Source organism: Poecile atricapillus, chromosome 24 (genome assembly GCF_030490865.1).
Source record: "Poecile atricapillus isolate bPoeAtr1 chromosome 24, bPoeAtr1.hap1, whole genome shotgun sequence".
Classification (NCBI taxonomy): Eukaryota; Metazoa; Chordata; class Aves; order Passeriformes; family Paridae; genus Poecile; species Poecile atricapillus.
Genome location: NC_081272.1, coordinates 534,187 through 561,550, shown reverse-complemented (window position 1 = coordinate 561,550; position 27,364 = coordinate 534,187). Strand labels below are relative to the sequence as shown.

Sequence of the window (27,364 nt, the reverse complement as noted above, 5' to 3'; positions counted from 1 at the left end):
CCCAGCTCTGATCATCCCCATCCTGCACAGGGCACCCAGCTCTGAGCATCCCTGTCCTGCACAGGGCACCCAGCTCTGAGCATCCCTGCCCTGCCCTGCTCAGCTCTGATCATCCCTGCCCTGCCCTGCTCAGCTCTGAGCATCCCTGTCCTGCACAGGAACACCCAGCTCTGAGCATCCCTGTCCTGCACAGGAACACCCAGCTCTGAGCATCCCTGTCCTGTCCTGCACAGGGCACCCAGCTCTGAGCATCCCTGTCCTGTACAGGGCACCCAGCTCTGAGCATCCCTGCCCTGCACAGGGCACCCAGCTCTGAGCATCCCTGTCCTGCACAGGAACACCCAGCTCTGAGCATCCCTGTCCTGTCCTGTTCAGGGCACCCAGCTCTGAGCATCCCTGCCCTGTCCTGTTCAGGGCACCCAGCTCTGAGCATCCCTGTCCTGCACAGGGCACCCAGCTCTGAGCATCCCTGTCCTGCCCTGCTCAGCTCTGAGCATCCCTGTCCTGTCCTGCCCTGCTTCTGCTCTGAGCATCCCCATCCTGCACAGGGCACCCAGCTCTGAGCATCCCTGTCCTGTCCTGCTCAGCTCTGAGCATCCCCATCCTGCCCTGCACAGCTCTGAGCATCCCTGTCCTGCCCTGCTCAGCTCTGAGCATCCCTGTCCTGCCCTGGGGGCTGCAGGTTCCACCCTCCTGCCCCTGCTGAGCTCCACTCCCCACCAATCCCTTCATTCCCACATAAACATCATCCCTGGGAATCCCTCAGATGAAAATAATATCAACAGAACTGATTGCCATTTCCTGTGTGGCTGCCTGAGTAACGGGAACCAGATGATGTTTATCTTTAAAAAAATGAAAATGCCAATAAAAAGGTAATTTGAAAAACAAAAAAATTCACCTCCTGGTATTTTGCTGTTGCAGCTGGAGCAACAACAGGGCTGTGCCACATCTGTGTGTTCAAATCCAGCAGGAAAACGGGCTTTGTTCCAGGATTCAGGGAAGGTACAACCTCCATGGCCCCATTTCCGAGTGGAACTCCTGACATTCAGATCATAACTCAATTTTAAACATTTCTGTGGGATGAGCTTAATAAATGAAGAGCTTGTGAACATTCCTGCTGGGAGCACAGGTCAGGGCTCCCAGGGCTGGGCTGTGCCCTTTGCAAGGTGGAGCTGGAGGGAAGGTTTTTCATGGGGAGAACGGTGTCAGTCACTTCTGTTCAGAGATCTCAGCTCTTTATACAGATTCACACAGTTCTGGAGCTCCTTCCCCCACACCAACAGCATGGGATTCAAATAAGGGGGAAAAACCTCACTAAAATCCCATTTTGAACCCTCTGGCAGGACAGAGTGTAACTCTGGGGATGGATGAGCACATTGGACACTGAAGGAATTTATTGTCCCCTGTAAAGAGAAATCTTCATCCCATGAATATCAAAACATTTCTATCTGAGCAGGTGTCAAGCTCAGAGAACTCTTTCCAGCCCTTCCCACCTCCACTGCTTCCCAAAGTTTCCATCCCTCAGGGTGGGATTATCACTGATTGATCCCTTTCCCCAGCTGAATTCTCGGGTGTTTATCTGCTTTGTGTCTTTCAATTCTGTCAGCAAAATCCTGTTGTTTTTTTCTTTTGCTATTTTTGGTCCCAATTATAAAAGAAAGACTCGTCAAGTGCCACAAATGGAATGGCCAAATTGCAGCCCAGGGGTGCCCATGCCGAGGGAAATAAGGAAATCAGGGCATTTCTGTGCAGGGAAAACAGAGCCCTGCACTGCCAGAGCCTGCTCTGAGCCCTGGGTCCTGCCTGAGTCCAGGGCAATCCTCCAGCTTCAGCTGATCCTGCAGGGAAAGGCCCAAACCTGCAAGGCCCTGCCCAGCCTCGGGAAAAGAGTTTTATTTGGAGCTGAGCATCTCCTTTCCTCACCAGGGCACCATCCCAGCAGCAGCTGGACAGGAGCTGTGGCAGAACAAGAGACCTGCCTGTGGATTCTGTCCCCACCAGCTCCCAGAAGCTCTCCAGGGTAGCAGGGATCTGGATCTGAGGGATCCAGGAGAGCAAGAGAGGCAGGAATTGATGATGGAATCACGCCTCATTTGATCATTTCCATCCTTTGGTGTCTCCAGTGCGAGAGCAGAGGGCAAACAGGAAGATTCCTGGCAGCTCTGGATGTTGCAGAGGTGTTTTGCAGCCCTGCTGTGATTCCCTGAGGTTCCCAGGAATGCAGAGCCAAGCCCAGAGCAGGCTCTGGGATCTCCTCGCTGCCACCCAGGGTTGTTTGCCAGCCCCTGCTGGACTCCAGAGGTTTGGTGCAATAAAAATGGGTTATTCCCAGTCAGGAGGGGGCTGTGCCTCCCTGGCTGGCTCCAGGATGTCCTTGGACTGGGATCCACAGTAAATGTGATCTCAGCACAGGCACCCACGCCTGTGAAGCCAGCAGCTAAATTTGGGATTTTTATGTTGTAATAAATCTTGTTCTCTACAAAGCCTGGACAAACCTTAAATCAAAACATTTCTCCACTCCCCTCTCGTCAGTTATTGATTGGGGCATTATCCATCCAGTAACCAGGAGGAGAACACGCCATAACCATGATGGATCTGCCCAATTCCTGGCACTAATCCTGGGATAAGTGCCTGCTTTTCTGCCCACCCTTGGCTGTGCTTTATTCCAGAGGCCTTCTCCTCTGGCCCATCCTGATGAAAGGATGGCAGCAGAGTGATGGACGAGGATTTTCCAGGTGACTTTCTGCCCGGGTAGCTGGCACCCCCCACAGTGGGCAAATCTCAGCCCTCTCCCAAAATAACGCTCCTCCAGGCAAAAAAATTACTGTGAGAAGAGAAGGGAGGGAGGGAGGTGGAGAGGAGAGGAGGAGTGAGGAGCAGATAAAGAGCTGCAAACAGGAAAAGTGGCCAGGTCAGAATTCCAAAGGCAGAGCCCTCACACAAGAGACAGGAGCTGGAGAGGGTCAGAGAGGGCTCTGTGCAAACGTGGGTGCAGCAAAAAGGGTAAAACTGTTCCCAAAATGCCCTGGGAATCCAAGTGCTTTGGGATCAGCATCACGGATTTAGACATTTCTTTTCCTGCTGTCCCTCACAGGTGAATGTCCAGGGTCTCACTTCTCTTCTGTTCCAAATCCTTCCCCCCTGCTTGCTGCTGCTGGCAGCACCCAAAAATCCCCTGCCAGTGTTTTGTTGAGGGCAGGGAGACTGGGGAAGGAAACAATTCCTCTGCCCTGGCTGGTTTTGCCATGTTAAACACCAAAAAGAAATGCTATTATGAACATAGGATAATTCAGACTCATCCCTGAGCAGATTTCACTTTGGTGGAATAAATTTATCCCCGCCGGATTTCAGAGCCGGCCGTGCCTGGGACCTAATGAATCCAACCAGCTCAGGATAACAATAATTTCTACAAATCTGCTTATCTGGGCTAAATGTTTATCCCTTTAGCTGCAAACCTCTTGATCCCAAATCATTGTTATAAAACATAAGCAGGGAGTGTCTGCACGAGCTGTAATTGAAAGGCACTTATTTGCTCAGCTGCTCAGCACAGAGGCAGGGATTGAAGTGCTGTTACCTCCAGGTTCCCCATTTGATTCATTCCTGCAGAACAGCTCAGGGGAGGCTCTGAACAGCCCCTTGAGAAGAGGGGAGCCCACAGGAGCTGCTGTGGGGAGCGTGGCCCAGGCTCTGGGGGCAGAGCGAGCAAACTCAGCCTCTCCAGAAAGCTGGGGCAAAACAGAGCCAAAACTGCCTGGGCTGCCTGATCTGAGAGCACTGAAATGCTGATTATGGGCTGTGATTAATTAACCTGCTGGGGCTGGCTCACAGCACTCCTGGCTCCAGTGCAGAGTGTGCAGTGAGAGGATGGAGGGGGATGAGGGAGTGGGAGAACATTCCCACTGTGGGATTGACCTGCACAGTCCCAGGGGTGAAGGAAAGGGGGACTCTGCAAGGGGGACCTGGCACTGTGGGGAAACCTCTGTGGCAATGCTGGGATCATCAAATAAAACAATCACACGAAGGTCTGGGGTGAAAGGGACCTTAAATCCCACCCATCCCACCCCAGCCATGGCAGGGACACCTCCACTGTCCCCAGGGTCACCCCCACTGTCCCCAGGGTCACCTCCCACTGTCCCAGGGTCACCCCCACTGTCCCCAGGGTCACCCCCACTGTCCCAGGGTCACCCCCACTGTCCCCAGGGTCACCCCCACTGTCCCCAGGGTCACCCCCCCTGTCCCCAAGGTCACCCCCACTGTCCCCAGGGTCACCCCCACTGTCCCAGGGTCACCCCCACTGTCCCCAGGGTCACCCCCACTGTCCCAGGCTGCTCCAGCCCCAATGTCCAGCCTGGCCTTGGGCACTGCCAGGGATCCAGGGACAGCCACAGCTGCTCTGGCAATTCCAGCCCAGCCCCTCCCCACCCTCCCAGGGAACAATTCCCTGATCCCAAGATTCCATCGGCAGAGGGAAATCATTCCCCATGTCCTGTCCCTCCATCCTTTGTCCCCAGTCCTTCTCCATTTTTCCTGTAGCCCCTTCAGGTACTGGAAACCCAAGATTAGGTGGCCCCAAAGCCTTTTCTCCTCCAGGCTGAAGAACCCCAGTGCTCTCAGCCTCTCCTTGTGGGACAGTCTCCTGCAGACCCCAGTGTGACACCTCCCCTGTGATCCCAAACAAGGGATGCAGCTTTCCCTGAGCCCCCAGGGAAGGAGGGGGTGTGGGGGAGCCAGTTCAGTGCAGGGCCAGCCCCAGGAGGATGGGGATTCCAGAGTCACCCTTCCCATGGGAATGCAGCAGCTAAAGAAGAGCTTTCCCTGGACCAGGGCTCTGGGATGGCCCCGAGGGCTGGACATGGCCAGCAGAAGGGACACGAGGGGCAGATGGCCCAGCATTCACCATTATTTCAGGTACACTGGACCTCGGCTGTTTCCAGCACTGAAACCTTGGCTCTCGCTCCTGTGTCACTTGGCAATTTGTCTCCATCCAATATTGCTTCAGTAGCGTTCAGATAAACAAATTAAGGGAGGAGAAAGCAACAAATGCAGCTTAAGACTAATTCCCCTCCACCCCCTGAATCACTGAGGGCCTTGAAGAGTGTTCAGAGCCAAATTACACTTCAGTGCACAGGATTTAATTTGCATCTGCCAACTTCAGAAGGGGGATTTAGTCAGACAGGGCATTTGCATGCCATAAAAGGAGCTGATCTCTAATTAAACTAATATCGTGTTTGAGTTTCTGCAGCGATAACGGGGAAGACAAAACACGCAGGTCTTGGCAGGAGGAAGGAGCAGGCTGGGAGCACAGGAGGGGAACAGCTCCTCTAAAACCTGCCAGACACAGAGGGGGCATTTCAGGGTGGTGGGAGGATCCTGTGCTAGAGATAGAAATAATTCCATAAAAGAAAGAATTCCAAAGTCTTGGCACCATTTATGCAGCGTTTATTCCCAGGAAATGCACCCAGGTGTTGGGAAGCTCCCTCAGCAGAGCCTGACAGCACCAATTCCTGGCAGGAACAGGATGATTTCCTGGAAAAAAAATATTAAAGTCCCTTCTCTTTTACATGATCTGACATTTCTGGGAACGTGAAGTCAAAACAGCTTTTCTAATTTTCTAATTTTACTCTCCAGCTTTGATTGGGGCGCAGCTTGGGGTTTGTCCAGGGTTTTCAGCAGTCACTGAGTGAGAGAGAGGTGAGGCTTTGCCATGAGGTTCATTAATTCCTGGTGTTCCTCCACACCCCAGCATTCCCAGGCCCACCCCTGGAAGGATGCTGAGGAGTATGAGAGCCAGAATCCCTTGGACAAATGCACAAAACATCAAAGAGCCAAGCAGAGATCTGTTTTAGAATTGTCTTTGGCTCTGCCGGATCAATTCTGGTTTTTAACAATTCCTTCAAGGAGGAAACTCTCCCAGGGCAGCTGAGCCACAGGAGACAGACAGGGTTTGCCACCTGCCATCAGAGCCAGGAAAACCAATAAACTCTGCAATTATTGTCACAGACTAATGGATTTTGGGCCCAGGGAGGAACACAATTAGAATATTGAGTCTGATTTCTTGCTCTCCAATGTCCCCAAGCGATTCCTTTCCTGAGCCTGGGTTTGAAGCAGGAGGAGCCTTTGAGGGGGACACCCCACCTTGGTTCAGAGACTCCCCAGGATAGAGCAGCAGCCTCATCCTTGTGAGCCCTGCAGGGAGCAATCACTGCCTGCCTCAAACCTGGCCATTTATTTCCTGCTTTAGTTCTTCCAGTGTTCATCTCTGAGCTGCTGGAATCACACACAGATCCAACAGGGATCCTTCTCCTCCCGGGGCTGCCCCATCCCTGGGACTGTCCAAGGCCGGGCTGGAGCTTTTTTGTGCATTCCATACCCCAAAGCTCCAGTTTGTGATGGCAAGGCCAGCTCCAGCTTGATTTTCAGATGATTTTTTATTTATTTCCCACTCAGGTGCTCCTGGCTTGCAGCACTTACCCAAGCAAACAGCCCTGGTGCCTCCCTCCCAGGGAACAGATGCACGTGGATCAAACTGTGTTTATTTTCCCCTGGTGACTCAGGGCTGTGCATACGGCGCCGTGTGTGGCATTTCCCGCTCCCCAAAGACAGCAAACTCCCACACGACATTAAAGCTTGGCTCTGGAGGAGTTCAGTGATTTAAAGATGAAAGCACCCAAGTGAAATATCCTTTGGACAGAGCTAAAGCAGGTGACTGTTGAAGGTGAGGGGATTTGTGTGTCGGGTTCTGATCTCTGCTCCAGCGATCCCCGGCTGGGCTAATCCCTGCAAGGATAAAAGCTGCTGCTGGCCCTGCTGGGGAAAACAAGTTCTGCCCTGGCAGAAGTCAGTTCTTAGCAACCCCCTGAGTCATCAAAGCCTCCCAGACTCTTGGGGTTTGTGTTCCCTGAGCTGGTAAAGCAGCGGTGGGGTGACCTTGGAGGGCAGACACCATCCCTCCCCAGGTGACCTCACCTTCCCTGGGTCCCACCTGCTCCTGCCCGTGGGAAAGGTGAGGGCTGGCTCCAAGGGAAAAAGAAAAGATGTTTCATTTTCTGCAGGATCAGCTCAGTTCTGACCCCCAGCCCCAGCTTTACTTCACCAAAATCCACAACTTCCAGTAGATTTATTTAAAAACAAAGGAAGAATCAGGAGAAGCTCATCCAACGTGCTGCTTTCCAGCCCTGGGCTCATCCCCTGCGATGGAGATCTCACCAGCCCTTTATTGATTAACAACCAGCGGGATCAGGTCTCCTTTTCATGCAGAAAATATCAAAATTAGGGCTTTCACTGCTGCTCGTGTTATCTCCAATTAACTGCACTGACATGATTTGTTCTCCCACAGTCTTTGTTGCATAACTAATCACAGCCAATAAATATAAACACAAAAATAATTAGCTGGAATCAGCTCACCACCCGTGCCAGACACAGCCTGGCAGCAGCAGGGGGGACACGTGCTCTTCCTGACATGATTCCAGTTCATTTTCCCTTCCATTTGGGCTTTTTTTCCTGCTTTGGGTGAAGGCAGGGGCTGAAGGTGCCTCTGAAGGGCTGCAGCCGTGGTGACACACCCAGACACGGGATGTTGGCTCTCTCCAGGTGATTTAATTCCTCCTCAGTTCTGGTTATCTCCTCGTTCCAGGAGATCCCAACATTCCAACATTCCCAGAGCAGATGTCTGGGAATTCATGGAACAGAGAGAGGAGTCTCCAGCAAGGGCTTGGACCTGCTGGGGTCCAAGGGGGAGGATGAGCAGAGGCCCTGCTGCTGCTGCTCCTTGTCCTTCAAGGTGCCACCCCAGGGACTCAGGTGGTGCCACCAGCCTGGGAATGGCCCTGGCTGGGGACAGGACACGGCTCCCATGAGCTGCTCCCAAACTCAGCTGGGATGGGCTGGCTGGGGAGGAGTGGGATGGCAGGACTGAAGGATTGTGCAAATCCACCAATTCCCATGGCATTTTCTGTAGGAGGAATTGTTTCATCTCAGTGCTGTCCTAAATCTGTTTATTTTTTTTTTTTAAATCTGCAATTTGTTGCAATCTCCCCCCAAAATATGATTTATTTTTTGTTTCTAGAGAAAATCAAGCACTGCAAATGGTTGATCAGGCCTTGGGGATGTTCCTGTAGGGGAATGTCCCTGTCTGGGAGCACTGGTGCCATCTCCCTTGCAGACTGGGACCCTCCAGCACAGACCTCCCACGCTGCTGAGCCGGGATTTTGTGTCTGGGCTGTGGAGATGTGACACAGCCGATGCTGGAAGTGGCTCAGTTCTGCTCACAAAGGTTTGTCCTTGAGGTTTCTGCTCCAGCACTCAGGAGCCTCCTGCCTTTCAAAGCTCTGCAGGATTCAGTGACACACCAGGAGCTTAACACGATTACCCCAACTTCCACTCCCCTTCCTTAGACTCACTCCCAGGGGCTATTTGTAATTTGCAGTTGGAGTTTATTCACTGTCTTTGAACAAAGAAATTTGATTTTCTTTTTCTTTTCGTCTCCTCTTAAATCCTGGCAGGTTTTTTAAAAAAAAAGGAATTAAAAACTCTTAATGCTTTCATGAGAAGCTAAAATTTCTCATGGAAAGGGAAATACTTCTGGCAAGCTGAACAGAAGAATTATATCAGAGCTGAAGGAAAAATAAATCTTTGACCTGTTTTTGTAATTGTTCCTAATTCATTGTTATTTTTATCCTCACTGCCTGTGACAGGGCCCCATTGCAGAGGGCTCTGCACAAACACAGAACATCACCAGCAGTAAAATCAGGTGCCAGGATTGCTCCAGCAGTGCCAAACCCGGTCCTGGAGCCCTGCTGGATCCTTCAGTGAAAGCTCTGTGCTCCAGCAGGGAAAAATATCTTTAATTGCCACGTGGGATGAGGCTGCTCGGCCTTTGATGGCTCCTGCGAAGGAGGAATTTCTGTGGCCACGTCTGCAGCAGCAAAACCCCGATGTAAATCCAGGCGCTCCCTCTTGGCGTGCACTGAGCATTAATTAAGGGAGCCAAGCGATGCCCACATTTTGTCAGAGAGCAGGAAATGTAACGAGGCTCCCAGGTAATGAGTTCCACTCACACGTCCAGCAGCTCCCTGAAATAATGAGCTTTGGAAACAATGCGGAGGTGCTGCCTGGGTATTGATGTTGGGAACTCGCTGACCCCGCTGCCGGCAGCTCGTGTTTTCCACAGAGCATCTCCTCTCCTGTGGGCTGGTTCTCACCAGGGCACAGAACCCCTGCTCACCTCCCCTCCAGCAGCCACAGCCTCCTCCTGAGTCCTCCCCTGTCCCCATGGGGCTCTGCAGGGTGAATCCCAGCCTGATCCTCACCCTCGGGGTTTGGAGAGGCCCTGCTGTGTGGGATTGTGGCTCTGCACTGCTCTGGCTTCACCTGGAAATGATTCTGGAGGTGAAAGTGGTTCCAGTTCCCCGGGGATTCTCCCCCGTCACACTCGGCCGGCTCCATGTGGCACAGGAACCTCAGCTCCGTGTGGGACAGGAACCTCAGATCCTTGTGGGACAGGAACCTCAGCTCCGTGAGGGGCCTCCTGTGTCCTCAGCTCCGTGTGGGACAGGAACCTCAGCTCCGTGTGGGGCCTCCCATGTCCTCAGCTCCATGTGGGGCCTCCCGTGTCCTCAGCTCCATGTGGGACAGGAACCTCAGCTCCGTGTGGCACAGGAACCTCAGCTCCGTGTGGGGCCTCCCATGTCCTCACCTCCATGTGGGGCTTTCCGTGTCCTCAGCTCCATGTGGGGCCTCCTGTGTCCTCAGCTCCATGAGGGGCCTCCCGTGTCCTCACCTCCATGTGGGGCCTCCCATGTTCTCAGCTCCATGTGGGGCTTTCCGTGTCCTCAGCTCTGGGGGCTGGAACATTGCACCAAAGGCTTTTCCTTCCCATTTTCCAGGGGAAAGGCTGGAAAAGTCCTGTTTGCCCATTCCCACCATGTCCTAGCAAAAGATTGGCTCAGCTGCTCAGGGCCTGGTGCTGAGGAGCCCAAGGCCGTGGTTCAGGCCCTGAGGCGCTGGATGTGATGGTGACACCCTGGGGTGCTCTGACTGTGGGGTCTGGGAGAGCAGTCAGGGGACAGAGACAGCTGGGACAGCTCTGGCACCGCAGGACACGAGGGACACCAGGGGCTGGAGCGAGCCCAGGGCAGGGAATGGAGCTGGGAAAGGGCTGGAGAATTCCTGAGGGAGCTGGGAAAGGACTGGAGAATCCCTGAGGGAGCTGGGAAGGGTCTGGAGAATTCCTGAGGGAGCTGGGAAGGGGCTGGAGAATTCCTGAGGGAGCTGGGAAGGGGCTGGAGAATTCCTGAGGGAGCTGGGAAGGGGCTGGAGAATTCCTGAGGGAGCTGGGAAGGGGCTGGAGAATTCCTGAGGGATCTGGGAAGGGGCTGGAGAATTCCTGAGGGAGCTGGGAAGGGGCTGGAGAATTCCTGAGGGAGCTGGGAAGGGGCTGGAGAATTCCTGAGGGAGCTGGGAAGGGGCTGGAGAATTCCTGAGGGAGCTGGGAAGGGGCTGGAGAATTCCTGAGGGAGCTGGGAAGGGGCTCAGGCTGGAGCAAAGGAGGCTCAGGGGGAATTTCTGGCTCTGCACAAGTCCCTGGCAGGAGGGGACAGCCGGGGGGATCCCAGGAACAGGGACAGGAGGAGAGGGAACGGCCTCAGGCTGGGCCAGGGGAGGCTCAGGGGGGACAGCAGCAGGAATTTCCCCATGGAAAGGGGATCAGGGCTTGGAAGTGCCCAGGGAGGGTTGGAGTTCCCAGCCCTGGAAAGGTTTAAAAGCCTCGTGGCTGTGGCACTTGGGGACATGGGTTAGGGGTGGCTTTGGCAGTGCTGGGTTAAAGGTTGGATTCTTTGATCTTGGAGGGCCTTTCCAACATGATTGACTCTGTAATTCCATGCAAAACATCCCTCCCAGAAGCAGGGCTGTGCCCAGGCATTCCTGTATGGATTACAGCAGCAGGAGCAGATGGAATTGCCTGGAAAACAAAGCCCTGTAAGGACCCAGCGAGAGGACACCGGGGGACAGAGCAGGAGCTCAGCTCCTGCGTGGAGGCAGCTGGAACAAATCCAGGGCTCTGACCCAGCCCAGCTCTGAGCCAGCAGCATTTTCAGAGAGCCCTTTCTGAGCTGCTGCCGCTCTGTGAGCTGCAGATAAGAGGAGCGAGGTGGGACGTGCTTGTTTGGCTGTGTACACACCTCAGCTGACAGCTGAAATCTCCAGCCCTGGCTCCTGTGGGTGCAGCACATCCCAGCCCTTCCTGCTTCCCTGCAATTCCAGCATCCTGGAATGCAGCAGGAGCTGGGTCCCACTGGCCTCTCCCCACCCTCCCTGCAGCCAGCACTGATTACAAACACTCTCCAAATATTTCTTCCTTCCCTGCACTGCTCTAATCCACAGAGGCCCCTCAGCTTGGATGTACTGCCTGTTGCTCTCTGCAGCCTCCTCCTTTCTCTTCTTTCTCTTGGTAGACAAATTAAGCCTTTTCCAGGCACATTGCAGAGGATTATTTCAATAGAGAGACTCAGGGCTGTATTCCCAAGGCAGGAATTCCTGCTTGCTCTGTGGAGGGTGGCCAGTTCCAGCCCCAGTTTGCAGAATTTCCATCTCCAGCCCCAGTTTGCAGAATTTCCACCAGTGCACAGCCAGTCTGGCAGGGCCTGACCCTCCAGAGCATCCCAGGGCTGGATCCACACTGTCCTGACACCAGGGTCAGACTAACGGGGAAATATCCACAGCTTTAACTGTTGGCAGAGAGATGAACAAAACCCCAGCTGAAAACACAACATTTCTTCTGATTTCCCCCAGTTTTCAGTTGGTTCATGCAATTTCTTCAGGTTTTGGCCTTTCCCAACCTTGGCATTCTGTGAAAAGCTGCTTAAAACCTAATCCAGACGTTATCCCAGGACAGAACTGGGGTATATTTATCCATACAAGATATACAAACCACTTGCAGCAAATGACTGCTGGAGCAGTGAGCCCATGCTGCAAATATCCCCGATGGAAATCCTGCTTTCCCTGGCTCCAGAGGCTGCTCACAAATCGTTGTGTCATGAATTCCAGCCCGCTGCTCTGCACAAGATGGACAAAGAGATGAGATTATTTCCTCCTTCCACAGGAGCCTCTTCAGCTGAAACAACTCCAGTCCAGCTAATTCTGAGTTTTTACAGGCTGGCTACATCCGTCCCCATTTGTATTCTCTAGGAAGAAAGCAGATTATGTTTTTCACCACAACAATGAGCGCTTCTGTCACAGTGAGCACTTCCAAAAGCAAAACAAGGCCTGTGCTGACAATGGCTCTGCTTCATTCAGCCGAGTTCCCCATCCAAAGGCTCCCTCCCAACAAAACCCCGGGAGAAACAAAAGGCAGGGCCTGTTTTACAGCAGGCTGGGCTCAGGAGAGGGGTCAGGGCTCCTGCAGCCCCCAGCTCATCACCAAACAACGGGCACAGACACTGCAAAAGGGAATTTAATGAGGAAAGGAGAAGAGTGAAAAGAATTCAGATGAGCAGGGAGAGACAGAAGCATCTGGTGCATTACAGCTGTTGGAGGAAAAAGTGTTTTCTAACTCCCCAAAAGAATCAAAATACATCTAGATGTTGTTGGGGTTTTTTCTTCTTTCTCCAAACTTGAAATAATTAAAAAAACCCACAAACCCACTCAGCCAGAAAAACCCTTCCTTCTTTTCCCACTGGACTGGAGCCAAGGCGGAGGGAGGCAGAAAATAAGGAGGATATGCAAAGCATCAAAATGTTCAGTGATCAAAATGGGAGATATTTTAACCCAAACAACAGCTTTCTGCTCAAATTCTCACTCTGCCTAAAAAGCTGCTCCGTGCTCAAAAACACACAGAGCAGGAGAGAGGGATTTTAACTAAAATGACTTGAACCAGCTCAGTGCTTTCTCCTGCTGGTGACTTCCGAGCTTCAAGAATTTGGAGAAAGATTTAAAAAAAACCCACAGCTCCAAAGGAATGTGAGGATCAGCTGGAGTGGTTGTGATTTGCTGTTATTTGGTTATTGTGAAAGATCACCAAATAATCCTGCCTGAGAACCACCTGCAGCAGGGAATTATTCCTGATCCCTCCATCCAAAGCTCCTGGTGCTACAAGAACCCCTTTTTGGGGGAAAAGTCCTTCCTGGATTCTGTCATTTATCACAAATGCATTTCCTGGCACATTTCCACTTCCAAAACTTCACATTTCCCCAAAAACTTCCTCCAACAATTCCCTGCAAGTTCCACCTCATTTCCCCCCAGGGCTCCTCCTGCCCTGCCCCTGACTCCAATTCTGACCATTTCCCATTTCACGAGAATTTTCCTCTCTTAGAACCCCCCGAGGTATTTCCATGAGCAGTGCTGGGGGTTGCTGTGGGCTCTGCACTGGGGAGAGAAGCAGCAGAAATGGTAAAACTGTTCCCAGCCTCAGGAGCCAGGAATCACCTGGGTTTCCAAGTGTTTTTTCAGAGGGTTCTCCAACATTTCCCGGGTATTTGCTCTCCATTTATGCATTTCAAGTGTTGTACACGAGCGGTGAGAGGCAAGGGCAAGACCTGAATGTTCTACTGGAAAAACCATTTAGCTGGGAATTTGATTTCCTTCAATTTTCTGATTTTTTTTCCCCACTAGGGAGCAACAACCATATTGTAACTGAACTGACAATCACAGTGTCTTACTTCAAATGAAATTGTCAAAATATTGTGTCAGGAATCCTGTATGAAGTGATTTCTTTGGCTGTCACTCATATTTGCCATCCTAAAGAGTCTGGTTTCTATTAACAAAGATGCTCAATACATAAATAATCTCAAAAAACAGATACAGCTAAATTAGGAACAACCAGAAATATTAACAGCAACAATAATCTAACCTTTGAGAAGGTGCAAGAAAATTCAAATTAAAGAATAATGAAAAAGCCGAGTCTATTGAAACATCTGAAATTTGATATAATCAGTTAGCAAATACCATTAACTTGCTCCTCACACCCCACCTAATGATGTGTTTGCTCTGTGCCAATAATGATAACAATGCAGCAACTCCCTTTTATTCCCATTTTTGTGAGGTATAAAATCATCCCAGGAATCTCAGCACTTTAGCAAAATGAGATCTTTGGTGTGAGTCAGGAACTGAGGGGCTGGGATAAACCTGGAACCCAAAACTGCTGGGATAAACCTGGGACACAAAACTGCAGGGATGGAGAGCTGGGATAAACCTGGGACACAAAACTGCAGAGATGGGGAGCTGGGATAAACCTGGGACACAAAACTGCTGGGATAAACCCTGGAGTGCAGAACTGCAGGGATGGAGAGCTGGGATAAATCCTGGGACACAAAACTGCAGGGATGGGGAGCTGGGATAAACCTGGGACACAAAACTGCTGGGATAAATCCTGGGACACAAAACTGCAGGGATAAACCTGGGACACAAAACTGCAGGGATGAGGGGCTGGGATAAACCTGGGACACAAAACTGCAGGGATGGAGAGCTGGGATAAACCTGGGACACAAAACTGCAGGGATGAGGGGCTGGGATAAACCCTGGGGTGCAGAACTGCAGGGATGGAGAGCTGGGATAAACCCTGGGGTGCAGAAGTGCAGGGATGAGGGGCTGGGATAAACCTGGGACACAAAACTGCTGGGATAAACCTGGGACACAAAACTGCAGGGATGGGAGCTGGGATAAACCTGGGACACAAAACTGCAGGGATGAGGGGCTGGGATAAACCTGGAACCCAAAACTGCAGGAATGGGGAGCTGGGATAAACCTGGGACACAAAACTGCAGGGATAAACCTGGGACACAAAACTGCTGGGATAAACCTGGGACACAAAACTGCAGGGATAAACCTGGGACACAAAACTGCTGGGATAAACCTGGGACACAAAACTGCAGGGATAAACCTGGGACACAAAACTGCAGAGATGGGAGCTGGGATAAACCTGGGACACAAAACTGCAGAGATGGGAGCTGGGATAAACCTGGGACACAAAACTGCAGGGATGGAGAGCTGGGATAAACCTGGGACACAAAACTGCAGGGATGAGGGGCTGGGATAAACCTGGGACACAAAACTGCAGGGATGAGGGGCTGGGATAAACCTGGGACACAAAACTGCAGGGATGAGGGGCTGGGATAAACCCTGGGGTGCAGAACTGCAGGGATGGGGAGCTGGGATAAATCCTGGGGTGCAGAACTGCAGGGATGGAGAGCTGGGATAAACCCTGGGGTGCAGAACTGCAGGGATGGAGAGCTGGGATAAACCTGGGACACAAAACTGCAGGGATGAGGGGCTGGGATAAACCCTGGGGTGCAGAACTGCAGGGATGAGGGGCTGGGATAAACCCTGGGGTGCAGAACTGCAGGTTTGAGGGGCTGGGATAAATCCTGGGGTGCAGAAGTGCAGGGATGAGGGGCTGGGATAAACCCTGGAGTGCAGAACTGCTCAGGGTGGGATTATTGGGGTGTCTGGGCTGGGCCAGGGTTGGATCCATGATCCCTGGGGGTCCCTTCCAGCTCAGGACGTTCTGGGATCCTGTGATCAGTGAGTGGAAAGGATGGAAACTGTGAAAGGAGAGAGATTTAGGTGACACTTGTGCAGGTGCAGCTCCCTGTGAGGCTGTTCTGGGCTGTGTTGGAGGGGTCAGGAGCTTTCCCAGGCCCAGCTGAGGCTCCGGGAGGAGCAGGAGCTGCCAGGATGAGCCTTTGTCCCCTGCAAAGCAGCAGAACCCCAGGCTGGGCCAGGGCAGCTCAGGGGGGACAGCAGCAGGAATTTCCCCATGGGAAGGGAGCTCAGGAATTGGAACTGCCCAGGGAGCTTTGGAGTGCCCAGCCCTGGAGGAATTCCTGGATGCTCCTCTCAGGGCTCTGCTGGGGCCTGGGCACAGCTTGGACTCGATGATCCCGGAGCTCTTTTCCAACCCCAGTGATTTTGTGATTCCATAATTAAAAACCCCATCCCACAGCGAGCCTGCAGTGCCAGCACAGCCCCAAAGCTGTCCCCAGAGCCAGCAGGGTGTTATCAGTGAGCAGTCCCAGGGTGTGAGCAGTGCCCCAGCCCTGCACTGAAGAAAGGAACTGCTGCTCCTGCTGCAGAGTGGGAACAGCACAGGCACACATGGGCATTCATCTTTTCAGCTTCCCTGGAATGAAACATCACAGCTTTAACCTATTCTTTATTGCTATTCCAATGCCCTGGGTGGTACTTTTAAAAATAAACTCCTGAAAGTCAGCAGAAGGGAGAAGGGGAAAGAGCCTGAAAGCTGCTCACTCGCTCACTGTGCAAGCCCCAACCACTGAGAACTGAGAAAATATGAAAATTCAGTCTGTTTGATTAAAAGACTGGTAATATTCAATATTCTGGAAGTTCTGAGTTCCAGGCTCAGGGGTAAAAGAGAATTCAGCTTCTAATTTTAAAGGAAAAATAAGGGTTGGGACTCACAGGACTGAGGAATGAGATCAGGCAGCACAGGAAGGCCAAGGAACCCACGGGAAAGGCAAAACTGAGCCTCACTCACTATTGATTTGGATTTATGAAATCTTACTATTTTTAAAGCACATTTAGGGACCTGAAGGCTCCTTAAGTATCCAGACAGATATTTCCAAGAAAACTCTGCCAGGACAGAAACCTAATACCCAATTTTCTCATTATTTTGGCTGTGTTTACCTCTGCTGCTCCCCCTGTTAGTTCAAGTGGAGATCATAGAAAATACATTTGTAGGAACCTACGGGAAAAAGGGATTTATCCACATGCCTGGATTAATTTTGTGAGTTCTGTCAATGTTAGGGTCAGTTTTATGGTCACAAGTGAGGTGAGGAGCTGAGGATGAGGGCTGGGTGGATTCCCAGCATCCTGGAGAAGAGAGAGAGAGGGAGGGAGGGAGGGAGGAAAAGCCTCAGAGCTGCTTCTACAGACTCCCCACAACAAAATCTTTCTAAACTGAGCTGAAAAGAGTTAAATAAGGTAAATCTTTGTTTCAGCATCTCCCAGGTGAAGCTGAAGGTCCCTTTGGTGCCTGCTGTGATGGGCAGTGATTACAGGAAGGGAAATTGGCACTGTGACAGTAATCACAGCTGCTGTTCCAGCAGCCTTTGGGGAAGGGTTTGGGATGATCAGGGTGATTTTCTGCAAATGCCTGGGAGGGTGCAGCAGGATCCAGGTGGGTCTGGGGCAGGGAACACCATGGCTTTGGCTGAAGCCATGGAGCAGCTCCCCAGTGGAGCAGGAGAGGACGGGCAGGTGGCAGGGAGGGAAGGGGAGCGCTCCCAGCACTGTGGGGTTTGATTTCAGCACCAGCCTCTGCAGCTGCTTCATTCTGCCCAAACTCAGAGGCTCCCATTCTGAGAGCTCCTCTGCCTTGGGGCTGTTCCTCGGCAGGCTCTTGCTCCTGTGATCCCCTGCAAGAATTAAACACAACAGGAATGGCGCTTTTCCTGCTGCTCCTGCCCTGCCAGGCCTGGGAGTGACGGCAGAATAAAAATAAAGGATTATTTTCATCTCTCAATCTCTGCTGAGGGTTGAATCGTGTTCTCAATAAGATTCCAGCCTGAACAAATCCCAGTGTTCCTGTCTGGTGCTGCTGCTCTCCGGGATGTCACTTCACACCTCAGCTCTGTGCCTGTGCCCGTGTGGTTTGGGAAAGCCAATGGAATAAAAGGTGGAAGGAAGGATGCAGCTGGGCCAGAATGTTCTGTGTTCACAAAAGGCAAAATTCAGCTCCATGCAGAGAACAAATGAATTCAGAGAGTCTGGAGCTGATGCCTTGCTGGGAGCTGCTGAGCCAGGATGGATCAGGGCGTTCCCTGGGTGCTGGGAGCTCTCAGCACCCCAGGAATTCTCGCTTTCCCTGCATTTCATGGAGCTCACAACATCTCCTGGGCAATGAAATGGAAAAGAACACCCAAGCAGCTCATTTCTGTGTCTGTGCTGGAGGTCAGTAACCCAGTGAGCCGTGGCAACTCCAGGATTTGATTCATGGCCACCATTCCTTGTGCAGGGAATTCATCCACTTCCCTCCCTAAAAGCCGGTGAACGAACCAGTCCTGCAGGCACACTTCGATTATTGGTTGAGTTTCCCGGCTGGCAGCATCAAGGTTTCCACAAACAGGAAAAATGGCTCAGTCACTGCCTTTATTGCAGCTGGAAGGGAAATAAATGAGCAGGGGGCTGTGGGCCAGGGAGCTGTAGAGCCCTGGCAGCAGGAATGGGCCTGCTGGGCTGCAGGAATGTCACACTGATTTTAGAAATCTCTCTCACACACACACAGAAACAAACAAAACATCTCTCCCCAGACCCACAAGGTTTGGGAAGGACTTTGCTTCCAAGCACTGCTTGAATCCAGGGCAGAGCAGCTGATGCTGGGCTCAGAGAGCAGCAGAGCCTTCCCCTGAGCTCCTCTCCCCTCCTTGCCAAGGCTGGATCCCCACAAACGCTGAATGATCTTTGCTCAACCTCAGTGCACAAATGATTTCCTGCAGAACCAGAATTGGTACCACTGGGACCAGGAGGAAGGAGCTGAAGGATTGGCATTGCTGCTCTGCAGCTCCTGTTTGTGTTCATGCACCGAGGGCTTTGTCTGTTCTTGTTGCCAGCACAGAAACACAAACGGGGGAGGCTCCCTCTGACCCTCCCTGCAGACAAACAAAGCCAAAGAACGCTGGCCTGGCACGCTGGGACTGGGCTGCTGCTGAGGGCTGAGGGCTGGAGCCATTCCTCAGATGTGCCCCAGCACCAGTCTGAGACAGCAGCTGGAAAAAGAGTCATAAATATCATTTTGAGTCATAAATATCCTCTCTCCTTTCACAGGCCATGGCTTACAGACATGAGGCTCTGCAGCAGGGATGGAGTCACTTTCCCAGAGCTCTGCTGCAGCTCCTGGCCTGTGGAGCTGCATCCCAAAGCTCAGGATTTTATGGTTCCACTCATTTCTGCTGGAGAGTTCCATTCCCCAGCCCATGAGAACTCCACTCCTCCGTCCTGGGCTGCTTTCTGTGGCCAGCTGTGCTCACACCTCGTCACCTGGCAGCAGGTAAATACAGACTGACCCTGCAGAAACTCCTGCCAAAACAAACCTTCTGACTCCTGAGGGTGCAAAGACCAAAAAGAGACAAGTTTTTTCCATAAAAATAGAAAAGAAAAAAAAAAAGTGTTTTAGACAAAGTTGAAGACAAATTTCCTGCCAGGAAAGAAGAATTCTGCCAAAGCAGTGACAGATGTAGTTTTTATTTTATCAAATATTTGGCCTGGAATCAGATGTGCTGAGGATCTGTAATTGCCTCCACATTTGGAGGAGGCTGGGTGAGGTGAAATGCTCCTCACAACTCCTTGGCATAAACACCCACGGGAACAGAATATTCTGAATTACTGGGATGGCCCCACTTTCCTCAGTTTCCCCCAGCAATGCATCAACAGCTCGTATTAAATAAAGGCAGATGTCATTACTTAGAGGAAAAACAAGTTTTGGGAGGGCATAAACAAGGTAAAGAAAGCAAACAATGGCTCAGGCAAATCCTGGAGGATCCTCTGTGTGCTGGAACTGGTGTTTTATCCTGGAGGAAATTCAGCAGTTCCTGGCTGTGGCTCTGCTCTGTGCCAGACCTGCACCTCTGGAGGAGATGGAACCAGGCTGGGAGGAAAACGCTGGCTGGGTCCTTCTGCTGAATATCACAAGTGGTTTTACATCTTATGTCACAAAGCCCTTGCCTCTGAAGGAATGGGATTACAGGAGAATTTCTTCTCTCATTAAAAGGGAAAAAAACCCAAAGAGAAAACAGAACACGTTCCTGTACTCACTGAACCTTTCACAGCTTTCTTTTAGGGACACAGGGAAAGAGCCTGGACGCTCCACTCAGCCTGATAAAGGCTCAGAAACCAAAAGAAATGCAGAGTGTGCACAACATTTATTGTTTCAGGTCCTTTATGGGTTTGTGAAGCCCAGCTCTCCCCTTTGTGCTGCTCTCCCTGCTCAGAGCTGGGCCCCGTTACTGAGTTCAGCTGATGGAGCCCTGGAGCCTCTGCCCCCCCTGCACAGCCAGAGAGGGGCAGGAGTGGGGCTGCTCCTGTCCAGCAGAGCCTGCAGCAGCTCAGAGCAGCAATCACACACAGATCTGAGTGATTCCAGCAATCACAGACAGATCTGAGTGATTCCAGCTCAGAGCAGCAATCACAGACAGATCTGTGTGATTCCAGCAATCACAGACAGATCTGAGTGATTCCAGCTCCAGCATAGACAGATCTGAGTGATTCCAGCTCCAGCATAGACAGATCTGAGTGATTCCAGCAATCACAGACAGATCTGTGTGATTCCAGCTCAGAGCAGCAATAACTCACAGATCTGAGTGATTCCAGCCCAGAGCAGCAATCACAGACAGATCTGAGTGATTCCAGCAATCACAGACAGATCTGAGTGATTCCAGCTCCAGCATAGACAGATCTGAGTGATTCCAGCTCCAGCATAGACAGATCTGTGTGATTCCAGCTCCAGCAATCACACACAGATCAGATCTGAGTGATTCCAGCTCCAGCAATCACAGACAGATCTGTGTGATTCCAGCTCCAGCATAGACAGATCTGAGTGATTCCAGCTCCAGCAATCACAGACAGATCTGTGTGATTCCAGCTCCAGCAATCACACACAGATCAGATCTGAGTGATTCCAGCCCAGAGCAGCAATCACAGACAGATCTGCCTGCTTCCAGCTCCAGCAATCACACACAGATCAGATCTGAGTGATTCCAGCTCCAGCAATCACACACAGATCAGATCTGAGTGATTCCAGCTCCAGCAATCACACACAGATCAGATCTGAGTGATTCCAGCTCCAGCAATCACACACAGATCAGATCTGAGTGATTCCAGCTCCAGCAATCACACACAGATCTGTGTGGTTCCAGCTCCAGCAATCACAGACAGATCTGAGTGATTCCAGCCCAGAGCAGCAATCACAGACAGATCTGAGTGATTCCAGCAATCACAGACAGATCTGAGTGATTCCAGCTCAGAGCAGCAATCACAGACAGATCTGAGTGATTCCAGCAATCACACACAGATCAGATCTGAGTGATTCCAGCTCCAGCAATCACAGACAGATCAGATCTGAGTGATTCCAGCTCCAGCAATCACAGACAGATCAGATCTGAGTGATTCCAGCAATCACAGACAGATCAGATCTGAGTGATTCCAGCTCCAGCAATCACACACAGATCAGATCTGAGTGATTCCAGCTCCAGCAATCACACACAGATCAGATCTGAGTGATTTCAGCTCCAGCAATCACAGACAGATCAGATCTGAGTGATTCCAGCTCCAGCAATCACAGACAGACCAGATCTGAGTGATTCCAGCTCCAGCAATCACAGACAGATCAGATCTGTGTGATTCCAGCTCCAGCAATCACAGACAGATCTGTGTGATTCCAGCTCCAGCAATCACAGACAGATCAGATCTGAGTGATTCCAGCTCCAGCAATCACACACAGATCAGATCTGCCTGCTTCCAGCTCCAGCAATCACACACAGATCAGATCTGAGTGATTCCAGCTCCAGCAATCACAGACAGATCAGATCTGAGTGATTCCAGCTCCAGCAATCACAGACAGATCTCTGTGATTCCAGCTCCAGCAATCACACACAGATCAGATCTGTCTGCTTCCAGCTCCAGCCTGCTCTCAAACAGCCCCATAAAGTCACCCTGCTCTCGATATCCATCAAACTGCTCTGCACTTTGCAAATGAGCACTTTTGGAACAGCTATAACCTTCTGGGAGTTCATGAATTTCCTGGATTCACAGCCCTTGCTGGATGGAGGAAGGTGCAGGAGATGTGCTCAGAGGAGGGAGGGAGAGTGGCACAGGCACCGAGGCAGAAGGGAAAAATAAATCCTTAGAGATGAGATTTCTGCTCGGAAATAAAAGCTGTGATAAGTGCATGACACACTCAATAAATATCACTTTGCATTATCACCTCTTCCATTTCCCAGCCTTGCCCAGGGATTTTGGGAACCTGATCTGAACCTTGAGGCCTTTAATGGCCGAGATCCTTCACCCTGCCCTGCAGCAGGGCTGGAGACCTCGCTCAGAGAGAGGGGCTTGGGCAGAGCCAGGGAGCAGGGAGGAGGAAATGACCTCGGGTTGTGGCAGGGAATGTTTAATCAGGGGAACTTTCTCCATGTGCCCCTGGCCAGCCCTGGCACAGGGGAAGTGCCCAGCCCTGGATTGGTGCTGGATTTAAAGCAGGTTTAAAGCCCTGTGGATGTGGCACTGGGGACACGCTCAGAGCTGGCCCTGGCAGTGATGAGGATGGTGGGACTCCATCATCCCAGAGGCTTTTCCCACCTCAGTGATTCTGCAGTTCTATGATTTTTGCCTTTTTATTGGTAAAAACCCAACTGTGTGGCGTTTGTGCTGAATTTCCTGCCCCAGGGAGCACAAGCTGGGCAATTTTGGGCAGTGAGGGAAGCCTCAGAGAGGCACCCGAGGGAGCAGAGGGTGACCCACGCTGGACCAGCCCTCTGAGGCTGAGACTTTGTGCTCAGCTGCAGCAAAGTGTCCCAAAAACTGAGCAGCAGCCCCAGCCCCAGGCCAGGATCTCACCAAAGTGCCCGGTGGAGCCTCCCCACACAGCAACCTCAGGCTTTTCCTGCTGCTCAAAAACCTGCTCCAATTCTCCTCCACCCCCTGGCTCGGAGCAGCAAATCCATCTTCTCGTGCACTCAGATCAAGATGAAGGGGGCTCGAGAGGTAATTAATTTTAATAATGATGCTTTTCTTCTCTGGGAGCTGCAGACATTGCCTGGCTGTTCCCTCCTGGCGCTGGGAGACAATTTCCCACTGATGTCACTGAGCAGCACAAACGCTCCTATCTGTGAGGAGCAGGTTCCTCTTCTCTTCACAGCCACAGAGGGAACCTGTCCTGCTTTCTGAAGGCAGCTCCTGATGGAAACTCCAGCCTGGGAGCTCTCACAGGTGCTCCAGGGAGCCCACCAGGGCTTTCAGCAGCAGCTGAGAATTCAGATTTTTCTAAATTCTAATTCACTTAGCTGAGAAGAAAATCTCTCACCTTCTTCTAGGGGCGTAATTTGCTCCCTAGGGTTTGTAATGCTTTTTTTAAAACATCATTTGGGGCCATTTTCACAGAAAGGGCCAGGGAGGGAACCAGGATGGCAGAGGTGTAAGGCCAAGCCAAGCAGGTGAGGCAGGTGAGGTGTGAGCTGTGCTGGGTGCAGCTGGAGCTGGGCATGGGCATCTCGGTGCTCCCACAGCTCCTTCCAGCTGTGCCCAAAGTCCTGGCAGAGCTCTGCCTCTCCTGGAGGGTGTGCAGTGAAGGAGGCTCCTCCTGCTTTAGCCACAGCAAGGAGAAGGTGCCAGGCTCAGTGTCCCCGTGCCCGTGGATGATGTGATACCACAGCTCCACTAACAAGCTTTATCTTTATTCATTCCAGCAAATTAAATTAGCAGTGTCACTCATTTCCCCCTGGCAGCCCCCAGCAGCACAGGGTAACCCACAGGAGGGGATCTCTGTGTTCCTGACACCAGTGCCTGCATTTCCAGCAGCTCCTGCTCCAAGGAATCCCCTCTGTCCCTGTCCCGGGAGTGCAGCTGCCTCCCCTGGGCCTGTCCCCTCTGCTCTGCTCTCCCCAAACCCAGGCTGATGGTGATGTCCCTCCTCCCTCCCCAGCGCTGCTCTGGGGGCTCCTGGAGGGAGGGGAGAGGAGCAGCTCCTGGGGAGTCACAGCAGGGAGGGTTTTGCTGCAGGATTTTTGGGTTTGGCTGTTGCTGAAGGAACTTTCCTGGGGAGGTGTGGGGAGTTTGTTGCTCACAGAACCTGTGCTCCCTGTTTGGGGGCTGCTGAGAGAACAGGGAGGGCTGTGAAGGTGCCTCTCCCCACTCCCATTTTCCCTGGGAGCAGAGTGGATCTGTCAGAGCCGAAGCCGGGCGTAAATCGAGCTCCGGAACCTTGCAAAGCGATTGGAGCAAGTGGTTTCACATTAAACACTAAATATTGCAGCTATTAAAGCACATTCATCATCCCCAGCGGGTGCCTGAGCAGAAATGAGCTGTAGCACCTCCTGCAATGCTGAACACTGAACACTGAACACTGAGTGTCACCCAGTGCCAGCCCAGAGGGGACACCTGGCACTCAGGTGAGGCTCAGCCCAGCCAGGGGTGACCTCCAGCTCAGCTTTGGTCAATCTGCACCGTGCAAAGCCCAGAGGAGACTGGAAATGCTGATCAGAACTTGCCTATCTCGTTAAGGAGGCTCCTTCAGGGTAGCCTCTTGTTGCAGAAGTGTCTGTTCCTGGCTCCTGATGAATTCCCAGCGCTGGAGGAAATGCTGGGATCTCCACAGTGCCCTGGCAGGAGGGGCAGCCACAAGGAGCCTGCGTTTTCCTCTCCAGTAACAAACCAGAGCACAAGAGGAAAGGGCCTCAGCTGGTGCCTGGGGAGCTTTAGGGGAAATTTCCTCGCTGGAAGGTTGGCTGAGCCTTGGAGCAGCCTGGGCTGGTGGAAGGTGTCACCCCTGGGCAGGCCATGGCAGGAGGGGAAGGCTGAACCCCAGTGCAGACCCGGCTGCCACCAGGTCTGGGATCAGCTCTGCTGCCCTCCAGCCCTTCAAGGGCTGAGTATCCCCCTCAGTCAGGCTTTAGAGGAAGATTAATTGTTCCAAAGCTCCATTTCCATTTCAAACCCCAGCCCAGGCCTGGTGTGAGATCAAAGTGAGAGTGGGCTTTGGGTGTATCGATCAGAGACCCACGATGCTGCCTCTTCCTGCTTCCCATGTCTGGTACGGGATCAAACAAGACTTTGGGAATAGATGAACTCTCAGCATTGTTATTTTTTCCAGGTAAGGAGTTTGTAATCCCTGGTATTTCCATGTTCCCCTCAAAGAGAAACCCTTCCTCTGTGCTTCCCAAACGTGGCCCTTGTGCATCCCCATCGCAGGGAAAGAGGGACAGAGCATCCCAGCCCTGGAATCCTGCAGGGAAATCGGGACAGAGCATCCCAGCCCTGGAATCCTGCAGGGAAAGTGAAACAGAGCATCCCAGCCCTGGAATCCTGCAGGGAAAGAGGGACAGAGCATCCCAGCCCTGGAATCCTGCAGGGAAAGAGGGACAGAGCATCCCAGCCCTGGAATCCTGCAGGGAAAGAGGGACAGAGCATCCCAGCCCTGGAATCCTGCAGGGAAAGCGGGATGGAGCATCCCAGCCCTGGAATCCTGCAGGGAAATCAGGACAGAGCATCCCAGCCCTGGAATCCTGCAGGGAAATCAGGACAGAGCATCCCAGCCCTGGAATCCTGCAGGGAAAGTGGGACAGAGCATCCCAGCCCTGGAATCCTGCAGGGAAGTCGGGACAGAGCATCCCAGCCCTGGAATCCTGCAGGGAAAGAGGGACAGAGCATCCCAGCCCTGGAATCCTGCAGGGAAAGAGGGACAGAGCATCCCAGCCCTGGAATCCTGCAGGGAAAGAGGGACAGAGCATCCCAGCCCTGGAATCCTGCAGGGAAATCGGCACAGAGCATCCCAGCCCTGGAATCCTGCAGGGAAAGTGAAACAGAGCATCCCAGCCCTGGAATCCTGCAGGGAAAGCGGGATGGAGCATCCCAGCCCTGGAATCCTGCAGGGAAAGAGGGACAGAGCATCCCAGCCCTGGAATCCTGCAGGGAAAGCGGGATGGAGCATCCCAGCCCTGGAATCCTGCAGGGAAAGAGGGACAGAGCACCCCAGCCCTGGAATCCTGCAAGGAAAGTGAAACAGAGCATCCCAGCCCTGGAATCCTGCAGGGAAAGCAGGACAGAGCATCCCAGCCCTGGAATCCTGCAGGGAAAGAGGGATGGAGCATCCCAGCCCTGGAATCCTGCAGGGAAAGTGAAACAGAGCATCCCAGCCCTGGAATCCTGCAGGGAAAGAGGGACAGAGCATCCCAGCCCTGGAATCCTGCAGGGAAAGCGGGATGGAGCATCCCAGCCCTGGAATCCTGCAGGGAAAGAGGGACAGAGCATCCCAGCCCTGGAATCCTGCAGGGAAAGAGGGACAGAGCATCCCAGCCCTGGAATCCTGCAGGGAAAGCAGGACAGAGCATCCCAGCCCTGGAATCCTGCAGGGAAAGTGAAACAGAGCATCCCAGCCCTGGAATCCTGCAGGGAAAGAGGGATGGAGCATCCCAGCCCTGGAATCCTGCAGGGAAAGTGAAACAGAGCATCCCAGCCCTGGAATCCTGCAGGGAAAGAGGGACAGAGCATCCCAGCCCTGGAATCCTGCAGGGAAAGAGGGACAGAGCATCCCAGCCCTGGAATCCTGCAGGGAAAGCGGGATGGAGCATCCCAGCCCTGTTTGTGTGGATTTTGGCTGAGCCAGGACTGTCTCAGTTTAGCAGAATGAATGTTCTCCCCAGCAAACTTTGGAAGTGCTTTTCCTTTGTGCCAAGCTCCCCGGGCTGGGAGTGAATTCCCAGGGGGAACTGGCAGGAACAAAGCCACGCTGGAGGCTCCCCAGGCTGGGATTGGGGTGGAAATGTCCCATCCCAGCCACGGCAGCAGCTCCAGAGAGCAGAGGGAAGGGTTTAAAATCCTGCAAAAGCACTGAACCTCAACGGGCTCTGCCTCCTGCCGTGGCTGAGGGAGGGGGCCAGAGACGAGAGCCCGCTTTGGGGTAAAACAAAACAAAACATTTCCAGAGAGGAAACATCTCTCGGTACAGAAAGCTGAGAGGGGGCCCCTCTTGGGTGGGGAGCAGGAAATGTCCCTGCTGTGCCACTGCTGGGGCTCAGGGTGGGTGGCAGATGGTGCCAGTGATGCAGGGAAGGAGGGGATGGAGGATTTGGCACGGCTTCAGGAGCCGATGCTGCTGCACCCTGCGGATGTTCGAGCAGAGGAAGAGCCCTGCTCAGCTCCTGGCAGGGACAGCAGTGACCAAAGGGCTGTCCCTGTGACCCAGCTCCGCTCCCACAGCTCCACCTGGGGAAGTTTTGCCTCGCTGAGGCTGCTGAGGGCAGGGCTGGGCATTGATCCGTGCTGGGATCCAGCAGGGAGCTGCTGGAGCCGCTCCTTGGAGCTTAAAGCTGCCCAAACGCCAGCTCCAGCCTGGGAAAGCTCAGCCTGCTCTGCCCTGCCCCTGCTGCTGCTCTCCCAGATAAAGGCAGCACAGCCTGCCTGGGAAAATAAATATTTACTTGTGAAGGGCAGCAGCAGCAGAGCTCTGCTCCTTCTGCAGCGTTTGCTCTGCAGGCTTGGAAAGGAATTCTGCCTGCAGCTCTGCCCGGGGAGCTGTGCCAGCGGGGCAGGGGGACACAGCTGCCAGGGAAGGGCTCTGGAGGCTGCTCCCCTCTGCTGGGCTGGGACCCCGAGCACAGCAGCTGCTCCATCCCAGGGAAAACTCGGGATCCGTGGGCTGGAACAC

General features: G+C 52.7%; 1 long non-coding RNA gene across 1 annotated transcript in view; it reads right to left on the bottom strand.

The window, feature by feature from the left end:
* Positions 1-4,057: 4,057 nt before the first annotated feature.
* Positions 4,058-27,364, bottom strand: part of LOC131588166 (uncharacterized) — a 123,067-nt gene continuing 99,760 nt past the window's right edge. Inside the window, exon 3 of the long non-coding RNA XR_009279524.1 lies at positions 4,058-4,123. This is a non-coding gene — a long non-coding RNA (uncharacterized LOC131588166). The remainder of the gene's footprint in view (positions 4,124-27,364) is intronic.